We start from the raw sequence: 14555 nt of genomic DNA, 5'->3' as shown, positions 1-14555 counted from the left end.
GGCTAGAGGAGATGCCGGAGAGAGTGACACATGGCAAGGGGAAAACCTGTGCTTAATAGAATAGACTACGGTCTTCCTTTTCCAATAGTCCTTTCGTGTATTTTTCACCGTTCGATTTAGAAAAAAAAAAGGGTAAAAACTTGTGCTGGCTTTGAAATTAAGGGTGAAGATTTGGAGAATGTCAAGTATTGCAAGGACTAACTAATATAAGAGATGAGCTTTCTAGCATCTCTTTTGTTTCCAAACCATGCTAGTCTATGTGACACATAGGCCTTTGATCACTGATGAGACAAATTTAATATATCTAAAGGTCATGTTAGTAAGGAACAATTGGGCAAAATTAGAATTACTAACATGACCAAGGGATCAAGGGGTTTTCTGCCTTCTTCTGCATGCAATAAGGGAAGGGGTGAGGAAATACAACAAGTAACGTAAGTCCAAGTGGACTCAGTTTTTTAAGGAATGGTGGCCTACCCTATGAGGCTAGCATTTGTGTTTCTCTTTTTGCTTGGTCAAATTGTTCACTTTCTACTTCTACCTGTTTCATGGTATGTGCATTATGCATAGCATCACTTGGTTGTTGTAGTGGAGATCACAATAGCAACACACACATAGATGCAACAAGCAAGGAGAGATAGATACAAGCACAATACTCAAAGTAGATTGATGAGAATGAGTGAAGCATAATAAGGTTACTTACACGCACTCATAAGTGTGTGTACATATACTTTAGAAGAAAGAGGAAAAAAAGTGTCCCAACCCATTATTAGCCTATGTCCATACATCACTACCATATAAATAGCTACAAATCCCTCCTATAGTGATGTAAATATGTACAGCGATCATGTGGTTGATCAATCCCCAAATTGTAATAAGCCCAAAGCTTTGCAAAAAGCTTCGAAGTTCTCTCATGAGAGAGCCTTCATGAACATATATGTTGTATTATCGTGCGTAGAGACATAAGCCAAGCTAATCGCTCTTACAATGAGCCTTTCTATGACATAATGATAATACACCTCAATATGCTTTGTGCGAGCATAAAACTTTCGGTTCCTTGCAAGTGGCTAATGCACTCCGGCTGTTAGAAGATGGTGGGGAACTACTATCCACACCAAGATCTACCAAAAGACGTCTAAGCCATACACACTTCACAATCATTGTAAAAGCTATCATGTACTCAACTTCACAGCTCGAAGTGCCCATTTTTTACTGCTTCTTGTGTTAAGCCATGATACACATGAGTCACCAGGATAAGAGCAAAGGCCACTAGTGGTGGACACTCACGTGTCATAACATCCAACCCAATCAAGATCACTGAAAGCATGTAGTTGAACATTCCCCCCCCTTAATGTAGAATAGGATAAGGGATTAAGTGCCTATAAGTATCTGGATACTTGCTTGGCAGCCTGCTAATGATTACTTCCAAGACTATGCATAAACCTGCTCAAGTGAGAGACCCCACATTGAATTTTTAGCCTCATATTACATAGATAGATAAGGCACCCAAAAGCCTGCTAATAAACTGTGCATCAAATGGTTTGCCTATATCTTGGATACTATGCCTAGCACCTCCCTACTAGTGTAGCAACATGCTTATGGTCTCCAAGACCAAACTATGCAAGAAGCCTCTTTATGTAACTTTGACGGCAACATCACCATACCATCATCACACTACATAAAATGTATGCCTATATAATAATGTAAGGAGCCCAAATCTATCATCTCAAAACTTGATAAAAGTTGAAATCTTCTCCTCATTAAGGCTTGTGTGAGCAGCATGTCATCAACATGCATCAACGTATGAAAAGACCAAAATCAATGTATACATAGAGGGTACTCTCAGTTAGAATGTTGCAAAAACTATTTACAACCAAGTATGTGTTTATCTTCTCATACCATGCTCTAGGAGCCTCCTTAAGGCCATATAAAGCTTTTCTTAACCTACATACTTTAGACTTTTGTTCCTTCTTAACAAAACCATGAGGTTAAGATACATAAACCTCCTTATGCAAATCACCATTTAAGAAGGCAGTCTTGATAATTAACTAATATGCATTCAAACCATGATGTGTTATCATAATGCAATAATACACCTGTTGATCATAGTCATACCAGATATAAGTGCAAAGGTCTTATCATAATCTATGCCCTTCCCTTAAACATAACGCTTTGCAACAAGCCTTGTGTTGTAGCGGTCACGTTACCATCAACTTTACACTTAAGATTATAAACCCACTTCATACCAATGGCCTTTTTACCATAAGGAAAATATACTAAATACTAAGTTTCATTGTATCCAATGATCATTTTCATGTGCTTTCTCAAAGAAAACATGTACTTCCTCAAAGGAGACATGTTCCTCCTCATCATTACATATAATGGCAACGAGAGCATGATCTACAACATAATAAGATGCATGATTAAAACTTATAGGATTGTCCTACTAGGTAAAGGAGTAGCTGATTTGATGTCCCGTAATAATTAGAATTTACAAGTGTCCTGCTAGATAAAAGAGTAGCTAATTTGATGTCCTTCAATGTCTGCACCAGCAATTTTGGCATACTTTTGGATGCCAGTATAGCTTCTCTTTCCTCATCCACAATTGCCTCATCAATAGCTGATGTGTGGGTTGAAATTTGAGTTCATTTTCAACTGATATGGGCTGATTTGTAGCTTGTTAGTTGCCCAGCATTATACAAAGATAGGAGTGTATCAAAGATGTCATGTGAGCACACACTTTGTTGTTTTTTGCATTAAATCATGGGTTGAATTGAGTTCTCAAGAAAGACAACATCTCAACTTACCAAAAACCACTTTGTGGCTAGATGATAGAGTCTATACCCTTTACTTTCTAAGTTGTATTCCACAAAAATTCATTTTATCACTTTATCATTTAGCTTTTTATGTTGTTGCTTAGGTATAAGAGCATAAGCAAGACAATAAAAAACATGCAAATGAGCCATAGAGAGTTTCCAGCCATTCCAAGCTTCATAAGGGGTAATTATTTAAGGCCTTGGTAGGACATCTGTTTAACACATAAGTGACACATAATTACCTCCAACCAAAAAATATGAGAAAAATCTTAGCCTTTAACCATGCAACGTGCCATCTCCATGAGAGATTTATTCTTCCTCTCAGGCACACCATTTTACTGAGGTGTATAATAAAGAGAATGCGGGGGAGAGGGAGAGCTTGAGTTCCTTGCAAGCAAACACACACACACACACACAAGAGAGTGCAAGACATAAGAGAGAGATGGATGGCTGAATTTTCTTCTATCTTCTTCTCTTCTTTACAACCATATAACTAAAAGATAAGAGTACATACATAAAGGGAAAGTACTCTCCCAATAACATACAAATGGTTGGTCTAGAATGTCAACCTAACTATATGAGCTGGCACTATAACTATGCCATAACTCTAGTACTCCAAAGTGACTGTCACATAGCCTATCATCCACTGGCAACATATCAACAATAATCTCACCAACCATGCAAGTGGCATAAGTGCGGAAGTTATCACCCATACGGGTCATCCAATGTCCGCCACCACCACCATAGCACAAGTTGAGTGTGATATCTCAACACTCCCCCTCAAGCTTAACTCCACACACTACACTCCAAGTAAGCTCCTAAACCTATGGAGCTTCTTTGTACCCAAAGCCTTCATGAAGATATAAGCCACTTGATCCTTTGTGCTAACATATACCCGATCTACATCACCTGCTAGAACCTTCTCCCTCAAAAAGTGATAGTACACCCCTCAATGTGCTTTGTTCTAGCATGGTATACTAGGTTATTGGCTAACTGTATGCCACTCATGTTGTCACAATAAATGACAACTGCCCTATCCCGGGCTCACCCATATCACCAAGTAGCTTCTTGAACCAAGCTACCTCACAAGTTGCCATAGCAAAACCCCTGTACTCTGCCTCTATACTCGACAAGGCAACCGTTAGCTACTTCCTATCGCTTCAACTCACAATAGCACGTCCAAATGAGAACATAAAACCAGTGGTAGATCTCCTATCTATAACACTACCAGCCCAATCAGTATCTGTGTACCCATGTAGCTGTATCTCTATACCATCCTCATAGAAAAGTCCATAATTGACTGTGGACTTTATGTACCTGAGAATTCGTCGAGCTGCATCCAAGTTTGGCTTCCTAGGGGCTTGCATAAACTGACTCACAAGTCCAATAACATAGATATAGTAATAGTCATGTAGATCAAGCTATGCGCCTGTACTACGTAGTGGGGTCCTCCAAAAGCTCACTTGTATCTGTGTGGAAAGCTATGTGTTCTACTCCAATGGCACTGAAATAGGCTTACAGCTTATCATATCATACTTGGACAACATGTCCAAACCATATTGCCTCTGCAATAACAAAATTCAGTGAGATAATCTCACCACCTCTATGCCCAAGAAATACCACAGCTCACCCAAATCCTTTATCTCAAACTTCTTCTTCAAAAGCCTCCTGACATCATGTATGTCAGCATCACTATCACCAGTGATAATTATTTCATCCACATAGATGACTAATAGCATGATCTCTCTATCTGTCTTTTTCACTTAAAGCTAAAATTCTGCATTAGATATCTGGAATCGATAATTAAGTCATCCACATAGATGACTAATAGCATGATCCCTCTATTTGTCTTTTTCACATAAAGCTAAAATTCTGCATTGGATATCTGGAATCCAATGGTAACAAGATACTCCCAGATCTTGTTTGACCATGCTCAAGGTGCCTGCTTCAAGCTATACAAGGCTTTGCTTAACCTGCACACAAAATCTAGGTGTGCATCACTCTCATAACCTAGTGGCTGCATCATGTATACTTCTTCTTGCAAATCACCATGCAAAAAGGTATTCTTTATGTAATGAAGCAAAACTAAGGTCTAAAATATGTAAATAATGGGCAAGGCTACTATAAATAGGGCCCTAGGTTCATTGTAGAGGGATCTTTTGATCATTCTTATCTTGGACACTTACATGTACTCTTGGCTCTTTTCATGGAGATGGCCTTTCATGGTCTAGGGCTCATGGCAAGCTTGATAGCCATCCTTGTGGTGAGAGGTTATGCACAAACCTTCTTTGCTACATGTACATGTGGATTTCTTCTCTTTTCATCATCGTAAACACGTGGATTTCTCACATGCGTTTGATGGTCATCAAATGGATGCTAGATTTAGACTTTATGTGTTGATTTCTTGATATTTGGTCTAGATCCATTCCAATTGGATCTATTCCAATTGGTATCAGAGCTTCGATTTTGATCCACTTTCTTAGATTTTTTTTTGAAATTTTTTGAGTTTTCTGGATTTTCTTGATCAAGAAGATAAGAATGGAGAATTTCTTCACATCTTTGTTTGTTTCTAAGCTTTTGGGACCATGGATTTGATTGGGACCAAAATCTGAGGGAGTCGCGCCAAAAATTTGTAATGCAGGACCAAAATTGGGAAAAAAATTTGCTAATTTGGATTAATGCTAATCCAAAACATTTTTCCCTCTCTTCTTCTTTCTTTCTTGATTTTGGAGTGATATGGGGTTTCAATATTTGGCTACATCTTTGACATATCTTAGGGCTTTGATTTGGGAGGAAATAAGCTTCATTATGAACCTAGCCATGATGAATTTTGTGAAGTTTTTCTACCGCAAGGTTGCATTTTTATGCGCATGTTTTCCTTCATTTGGTGGAGTTGTGGCTCACATTAGAGCTTGCTTGAGCTTTGGAATGGCGCATAAGCCTCAAGATAATTCTTATAATGGGAGATTTTTTTGTATGATTTTTTGCCCGATTTTCTGCCAACAACGGGCTGCGCGTTTCTGCCCGATTTTCTCCATGAGGTTTCACTGTGTTTTGTGGCATTGAAGCATGGAAAGTCCTAGAGTTGTAATGTCTTAATATGACAAAAATGGCAATGTGCTCTTATGCACCTACACCAATAGCCGGTTGTGTCTAAGGTTTGTTTTGGTGTTTACTTGCAACATTAGCCACGATGTGATGGCTTAATGGTGCAAAACGACGCCAATTATGTCTTTTGGTCTTCCACGATTCTATCAAAAATCGTCCTTGATATCTTGCAGCAACATTAGCCATGATTTGGTGTTTTACATGCCATGATATTTTGCAACAACATTGGCCACGATTTGGTGCTCTACATGCCTTGATATCACATAAGGTACACCATTTCATGGATTTCATGGTGATTTTTTAGTTCTTCTTCTTCCACAGCCATTGCATGTGTGCCATCAACATTTCGGTTATTGATGCAAACCCTAGCTACTTCTTGTGTCTAATTTTCATGATACAAGCATGATTTCTTAATACATGAAGATTAGCACTAATTATTGCTTTAAAAAAAAGGGAGAATAAAATGGATTGCATGATCACTTCTTAGGGTTTTCCTTTTATCAATGGTGAGTCCTTTTATTGGATGCATTTGCAAGCTTCTTTGATCAAGAAATAAGAGTGACAGAGTTTCCATGCCACTTTCTTGATATTATGGGGTTCCATCATGGCCATACATGCAAGTATGCGATTACATTTGAATCCACATCATCAAATTAGTGATATCTCCATTTTGGTGCTTGATTGATGCATAAATGGTGGAAAGAGGAGTACAATGAGCTATTTGGATGCATGATGATAGAAATGACACATGCTTGTACTTTCTTGAGGTGCCTTTCATATGTTCGTTTGAGCCCATGGTGAGGGGCTTTGTACCGGAATCATTTGGGATAAGTGAAAAGCTATTGGATCTATGAGTTGTAATCATTGGCATGTTCTATAAATGCCATTGGTATGTCTCTTATGCTCTCATCCATTTCTATGCTTTCCATTGATTCTTGCACTATTAGAAAGCTAGTTATGTGGTGAGGCTACCTTGGCAATTGGTGAAGAGGCCAAGGAGAGAATATCTTGAATCTGGTGTGCATTGATTGCCTTGGAAAAGTGGTACATCATAGGATTAGGTACATGGAGTGAAGATATGGCCTCAATTCTTGCCATTGGAATTCAAACTTTAGTAAGAGGGTGAAAAGCTTGGCTGGGAGATCGGCAAGCAAGAGCTCTTCATCAACTTTCTACCTCGAATCAAATGCAATTGACAATCAATGGGATTTTGCAAGGTTGCATAGTTGGCATTATTTGGCACATTGGTATTGATACATAGATTGAGATTAGCTTCTAAATGTACTAAGGTCATGCCAAAATTTTTTTTAAAATCTACTCAAAATGCCTTGATTGAATGCTAATTGGATGCTAATTGGATGTAACATGATGCTTTGGATATGCCGGAATGCATTTGTACAAGGGGATGCCTCTCGGCGGTTGACATTTGGGGATAATCTGCAGATTTTGAAAAAGTACAATTCAATCCAAGGGGTTTTGGGTTGACCCGAATTTGACACCTGCACTTCATTCCCCATCCTAACACCTTCCAAACAAGCCAAACAGCATACCATTGGTGCTATTGGTGAGCAGTTACACCCGTTTTCATGGGGATGCCCTATTTTGGCAGTTTGTAAACCAAAAGTGATCTTATTGACTAAACTTGATGGGTGTGTAATAATCCTCAAAAGGATCCTAACAAGCTAAAGATTGCCCAAATCAGACTCTTGAGTAGGGAGTTATGGCCCATTTTTGGTAAAAGCCTATTTCATTAAAACCCAAAACAAAGAGTATTAGGGCCCAGGTTGAACTTAAACTAATCACATAGGCTTATTCCTCATCTCATTACATTTACATAAAGCCTTAGTTTGTTCAAATCGGATAACCCTAGCTCCATTTTTTGGCAATTTTCTCAAAACAATCCATTATGGGGGTTGGCAAGCCAAAAGGTTGTCTTGCCGAAAAAGCTATCATTGATCATGGAAGACATGAAAGGGGAGGAGTTAGTGGATCATGGCAACATATATGCAATGGAGGAGTTGGAAGAGCAATTGATTGTGACAAGCACTCACAAAAGCTCTTCTCCCCATAAATGGGGCAAGTTTCAAAGCAAATTGAAGAGGAGGAAAATATAGGAGAGGGACTCATAAGCATACATCTCAAGGTGCACAAGCCATTTCAAACGATACCCTCTTGCAATTACTTGTGGAAAGACTCGATTTCAAGCCACTTATGAAGAGGTTAAATGTCATCAACCATACCTTGAATATGAGGTTTGAATTCATGACTACCAAGATTAGGGATATTGAAGACCAATTGGAGCAACACCATGAAGATGCTATTAATGGTAGAATTGGTGGTATGCATGGGAGCAAGTAGCCTATGCATGAGGCTTCTCATGGTGGTAATCATAAGGAAGGAAAGCAAGCTCTGCAAGAGGCTTATCATGGTGGTCCTAGAAGGAAGGCAAGCTATGTAAGAGGCTTTTACAGGGGCTATCTATGAGAATCCTACGAAGAATGCCTCAAGTGGATTCATGGTGGAGACTAGAAGACCTCTTATAAGGGAAATGAAACCTACATCTTTCCAAGCCGTTCCCTCTCAATTACATGGGAAGCAACATACATCTTAGTCTACACATTTGGAACTAAACCTTGGAGAACCTAAAAGAGTATCTTCACATCCCAAGGGAAATCAATCTTCTATGTTTGAAGAGGAGTTGCATGTTGATGGTGATGTGGTTGAGTATGATTGGGAGCATATGTCATTCACCAAAGCGAAGCTCATGATATATGGATAGAAATGCCTAATTTAATTAAGAAAGAGTACAAAGATGTTTAATTTGTCAATACTTACATGTAATTCTCAATTGATGAAGAGGATGTTGATGCAATGCAAGCAAGGAGGTATATATTGTCAATGCCTAGTGGTGGAGGAGAAATGAGCACTTGGATGTCCTCTAGGCAAGATTTCTTTAATACAAGGAGACAAAGATCTCAAAAGTGGACAAGTGCATTGAGGATTCCTATGCAACAGTGGGACAAACGAGTATGATACACCCATGCATCAAGTTGATATACATGATAAGGCACATAGTCAAACGTTATTTTCTTCAAAGGGAGTGATTAGAAGAAGGCAATGTGCAATGATTGATGTTAAATCCTCTACAAGTGAAGCCAAGAAAAACAAGGGTAATATTTATGAATTATTGATACCTACACTTGGCATTCCTCTTGCTTTGAGCGAGGATATGATGTTGCAAGATTTTGACTTGAGAAAATGCAAAAGAGGACTTTCATTCACTATCACATTTGGTCATTGCATAGATTATGACTATGTGGGTCTTTATGCACACATTATGGGTGTTGAAGTGGATGAGACACTTGCTGTAATTTATGGACAACAAGAAGATGAAGATACTTTGTTGCCGAATCTTTCTCGACAAGTCACCAATGTATCCGTGGTTAAAGGGGATACGCAAGCTAAAAATGGGTATGATTGGACAGGTTTCATAAGTGCTTTGATTGAGGAATTTTCACCACGAGATTGTGAGGACATGGTCATTAATGACATTTTGGATAAGTAATCATTTGTTGATGATTATGAATGGGATGATGACTCATTTGTTGGGGATACATGTGATGACCATGCTTTGGATGATCATGCATTATGTGATACATTGAGTGATTCATGGAAGATTCATGAGAATGTATTGTATGATCCATTTTTAAGTTTGTCATGGAAGACATATGATTATCTCTTGTTTGACTATGAAAGCTTAAAAGATGTGGATCATGATGCATACAAGGGAGAATTGTCTCATGACAAGATTGTCCATACATATGTTGATGAACATGCATATATGGGCAGAACACATGTTATTCATAGAGATGATGATAGTCTTGAGGTGACATATTCTACTCCTATTGATCATGACTATTTGTTAACCTAATTCTAGGGTTAATAAGAGCTACTGCCATTATCTTACATCAAGGAGTCATGGTAGTTACACCAAAGGGTCATACATTCAAGATATGAAGCTATAGTGTCCAAAGCTACAACGTGGATGGGCACCCGTAATGGTGTCACTGAGTATTTATTATGGGCAATTCCCACTTCAAGAGCGTGTGGAAGCAAGATAGGATGAAGTCCTAAGTGATGTACTTCATGGATATATTATGAGAGTAGTCATTGTAATAACATTAGGCCTCTTATGAGCCTAAAGTGCTCGACCGGCCCACAGTTTAAGTGAGAGTGAACACTTATGGCCATGTATATAAGTGAATTTCTCTCATAATACAACATACTCTCCCATTGTGCAATTGAGTCTTGCTCTTACTAACATCTCTCCATAATGCATGCTAGTGAGTGTGTGTGAGTGAAGTGAGGTGAGAGGAGGGACGAGTACCCATAGTGCAACGTGGTGGTGTGACAACGCTCGCGGCGGGGAGACGCGGTGGAATTGCTTCTCAAAGAATTGTAGAGCTTGGAGACCTCAAGGGTTACAAGCTTGGCCATTGGAAAGATCCTCACGACAGTTGCGGTTCACCAAGTAATCTCTTTTTGGATGTGTTTCAAGGAGGGTTAGGGTGAGCCATAACATTATCACATGGATTTTACGCATGCTCTACATGTTGATGATGAAGTATGCATTGGTAGTAAACATGCCGATCTTGAGGATGACACCTATGTTTATGGGGATGCTAGTTATGAGGCATGTGCCTTTACATTTTATGGATGCCAACATGATTCTATCATCTATGGGAATGCAGCATTCACTTTCACATGCATCTTATGTCACTTGAGATGCATGAAATATGATTATGTGGCACGCCATGGTACACCACAAAATAGTGTGATCATTAGTCAAGGTTTCTATGAGATAGGAGGATTCGGTGCTATGACCATTGATGATGGAGTTCCTCATACCGAGGTGGTGTTGGGTTTGTATTCCAGATTATTGGATGCATCGATATGTCTTCCTTTCGATCCAGGAGGTCACACAATTGTTTTATGGTGGTTTGATGAAATCAAGAGATAGTTTACATGCAGGTACACTCCGCAAAACAGAATGGTGTTATAGATAGAAAAAATAGGCACATTATAGAAGTGTCACGTGCCTTGATCGTGGCTGAAAAGAATATGCCACATTAGTTTTGGGCAAAAGCAGTATCAAGTGCTGTGTACATTGTGAACAGGACACCCACTGCAGATGTTCATGGTATAATGCCTGAACATAAGTTCATAGACATAAGACCGGATGTGTCTCACTTCTTGAAAGTGTTTGGATGTATTACGTGTGCATGTTCCTGATGAAGTAAGAACAAATTTTGATCCAAAGGCTAACCCTTATAGATCTGTGTACACCTGGATCATTGTTGCCATTGTTCTCAAAACAACCCTACATATGGAATGCCAAGCTCCTCATCAAGGCTCTACTCAGAGCTACTAGAGTCACCATCCACATATGAGTGACCTGCTGAGAGATCAGGCACAAAAGGTTGATCTACCTTTTCCTTTCCTTTGCGTGATATATGTGTACCTACATCTGTCGCGCATCAACCTGCCTGACTATGGGCTAACATTGGATCCACTGCTAGAGGACTCTCAAGGTCCACTAACCACCTGTTGATTTGCTGCTCTACATGTGATACAGCATCGGCTTTTCTTACATCTATATCTTCTGTTGCCTTCACTGCTGGTACATATACTAGCTACTCATCTCGTCAAAGACAACAACTTTGCTTACTCGCATCTCACGAGTGGTAGGGTTATAACATCTATAACCTTTTTGCTCCATAGCTTAACATGAGATATGATGGATATACATCCCATCATTATGCTTACACTAGACGAAATGTAAATCTAAAGCAATGGCTATCAAACTGCCTGGATCAAATAGAGAATATAAAAAGCCCATGTTGGTGATGTGACTAGCCAATCCTCCTGGGTCGAATGGATAACCACAATGTAGATTTCTCAAGAAATCGCTGAACTCATTAGAGAAATATTATCCCCCACCATATCTGATCTCAAGAATTTTATTTGCATCCCTTTTTTCTTCTTGACCAAAGCTTTAAATCTCTGAAAGTGAGCAAACACCTTACTTTCCTCCTTCATGAAGTAAACCCACACTTTCCTAGTGTGGTCTTCAATTGTTATAGTCTTGGCCGGTCCCTATATATCTAAATGTATAACATCTAATGGCCTTGCACTAACATGCTTTTCATGTGGAAAAGCATGTTTGGCCTGCTTACCAAGCTGGCATGCTTCACATACTTTATGCATACCATCAATCTTAAACTTTGGCAAACCTGCAATAATATTTTGGGCCTATATAAACTTGAGTCATTGTATATTCACATGACCAATGCGCTTGTGCCATATGTCAATATTTGCAATGACACATGTTCCATGCATAAACATGGTTACCTTTATCTCATACATGTTCACATCCAAAGTAAACATCCTGCCATTTCTGTTACCCTTTGCAACCAAGCGACACTCATTTTTGAAGTCTTTCATAAAACATCCTTGAGGATTGCAGACCTTAAACAAAAACCAAGTTTTTTATAATATTTGGAACATAAAGTATATCTGCCAAGTACTTCATTTTGCTATCCTACATAGGACATGCGTAATGGGATGCGCAATATCATCACCTCTGTTTCTATATAACGTGGTTTTTCCATTTTCTACATGTCTCTAAACCACTCACCATGACTGGTCATGTGGTTAGAGGTGCCAAAATCCACATACTATATATCTTTATATCCTGAGACATCCCGTGTTATGGAACTAATCATGTGCTGCATCTCAAACAGCTGCTCACTTTCGTCATCACCACCTGTTTACTAGATGATGCATAGTTGCCTTGCTCTGCAACTTTCCACTTTTAATGTCATTCTACTTTTTATAGCAATCCTTTGCTATGTTCCCTGGTTTGCCACAATAATAGCACTCTATTCTATTTGCACTCTGATTTCTTTTGCATTTGGCTTATAGACACCCTTTTTTTTTTAAAGCTTTACCTTTATTTTTTTGACTCACAATGAATGACTAGTCTACCACACGTATATACTAGTTCGGTTTTGCCAAGATTGCTTATTGTTGCATGCAAAAGCATTGCAACCAACTCATCAAATGTAAGGGCATTGGGTTATACCCTTCATCATGAGTCAAAGTGTAGATAGAAAGCCTTAGTATGAATTTAGTAAAACTTTGAGAATAGTGCACTGCCTCGATAAACCTCATCATAATACATGCAAGCTACTCCCTAAGATCTTTAATCCTTGTGGAGGAACTCATTCATTAAATCTCCCTCGTTCATATGCTCGGACTTTGATTGCTTGTGCAAGTAGGTGCAAGGAAAAAATCTCACTACTATTATCCAAAGGTTTATGAAAGCAAAGAGGTGAAAATCTTTGGGCACATAATTGAAGGCTTTGGTGAATTTTCCACACCATCATATCAAAGATTAAGTCAAGGCTACAGAGAAGATGCAACCCTCTTGAAGAAAACCACCTTTGCAAAACCACTCTACAAGCTCTAAAGTCGTTTATAGGGGATTGTGTGTGGAAATTAAATCTATCTTTATGGATGTGTGGAGCAAAGCTTGACGACCATTCCCATTACACCACTCTCGCTTTCTAGATTGGTGGGGTCACAACAAGATTTCTATAATGAAACCCGGTGAGCAGATTGCTATGGAATTGAAGAAAAACAATTTAAGTTTTCCCCAAGCTAATATTTTCTTTTTTTACTCATTGTAGGCCCCTATTAGAATTTTGAAAAATTGGAAGTGCTCATGGGATATAACCGGCAACTAATCCACCATATTGGATTTTTAAAAAAAAATTGGCTTGATTAAGCAAAAGCGCAAGTGCTCGTGGGCTACAACTGCCAACAAATCATTATCATGGTGGCAAATTTCTTATTTTTTCTCCAATTGATAGGTAACGACCTATAACGCTACAATTTAGCCATTTTACGCTTTAATGCTTAAAAGCTTATTAAAGCCTAAAGGTTTAAAAGTTTAAAAGCTTTAAAAAAACAACCTTGAAAAGCTTATGAAAGCTTTACATTCAGCCCTCAAAAGCTTATGCACTCATACTCGTGCACTCAGGTATTTAGTAAAGAATAGTTTTAAGTCCTTTGACTTCGGTGCTATATGTACCCAAAAATTCTGATACTCCTTGACAGATTCTTAACACGGGGGTATTATTTCTCTTGTTGCGCAACTGAACAACTTTTTGACTTTTTACAAATTATGGATGAATCCGTAAGTATTATTTTGTTAAACCTTTCTTTCCATCTATCTACAAATAAAATTTGTGCTCTTTATTTATTTACATAACCTTCTTCATCATGAATCCTCGACCCCCAACTATGTAAAAGTAATTTTAGGCACTTTAACATCAAATCTTGGTTGAAAAAGAGTTGAGGAAAGAGTTAGAAGATAGGCTATCCCACAAGAAGAGGCGTAGAGGAGTCAATAAAAAGAAACTTCAGAGTCTAAAGAAGATCATATTCAAAAAACTATGGAAGCTACCCTTAAAGAGAAGAAGAGTAGTTGAAAAGCATTCTCGTTTCAAAATTATGATGGCAAAAAGAATGCTAAGGTGGTATTTTCATGGTTAAGTCAGGTTTATGATT

Source organism: Cibotium barometz, chromosome 3, assembly GCF_041138505.1.
Source record: "Cibotium barometz isolate CiBa-2024 chromosome 3, ASM4113850v1, whole genome shotgun sequence".
NCBI classification, from domain to species: Eukaryota; Viridiplantae; Streptophyta; class Polypodiopsida; order Cyatheales; family Cibotiaceae; genus Cibotium; species Cibotium barometz.
This window is presented reverse-complemented; position numbering follows the sequence as displayed.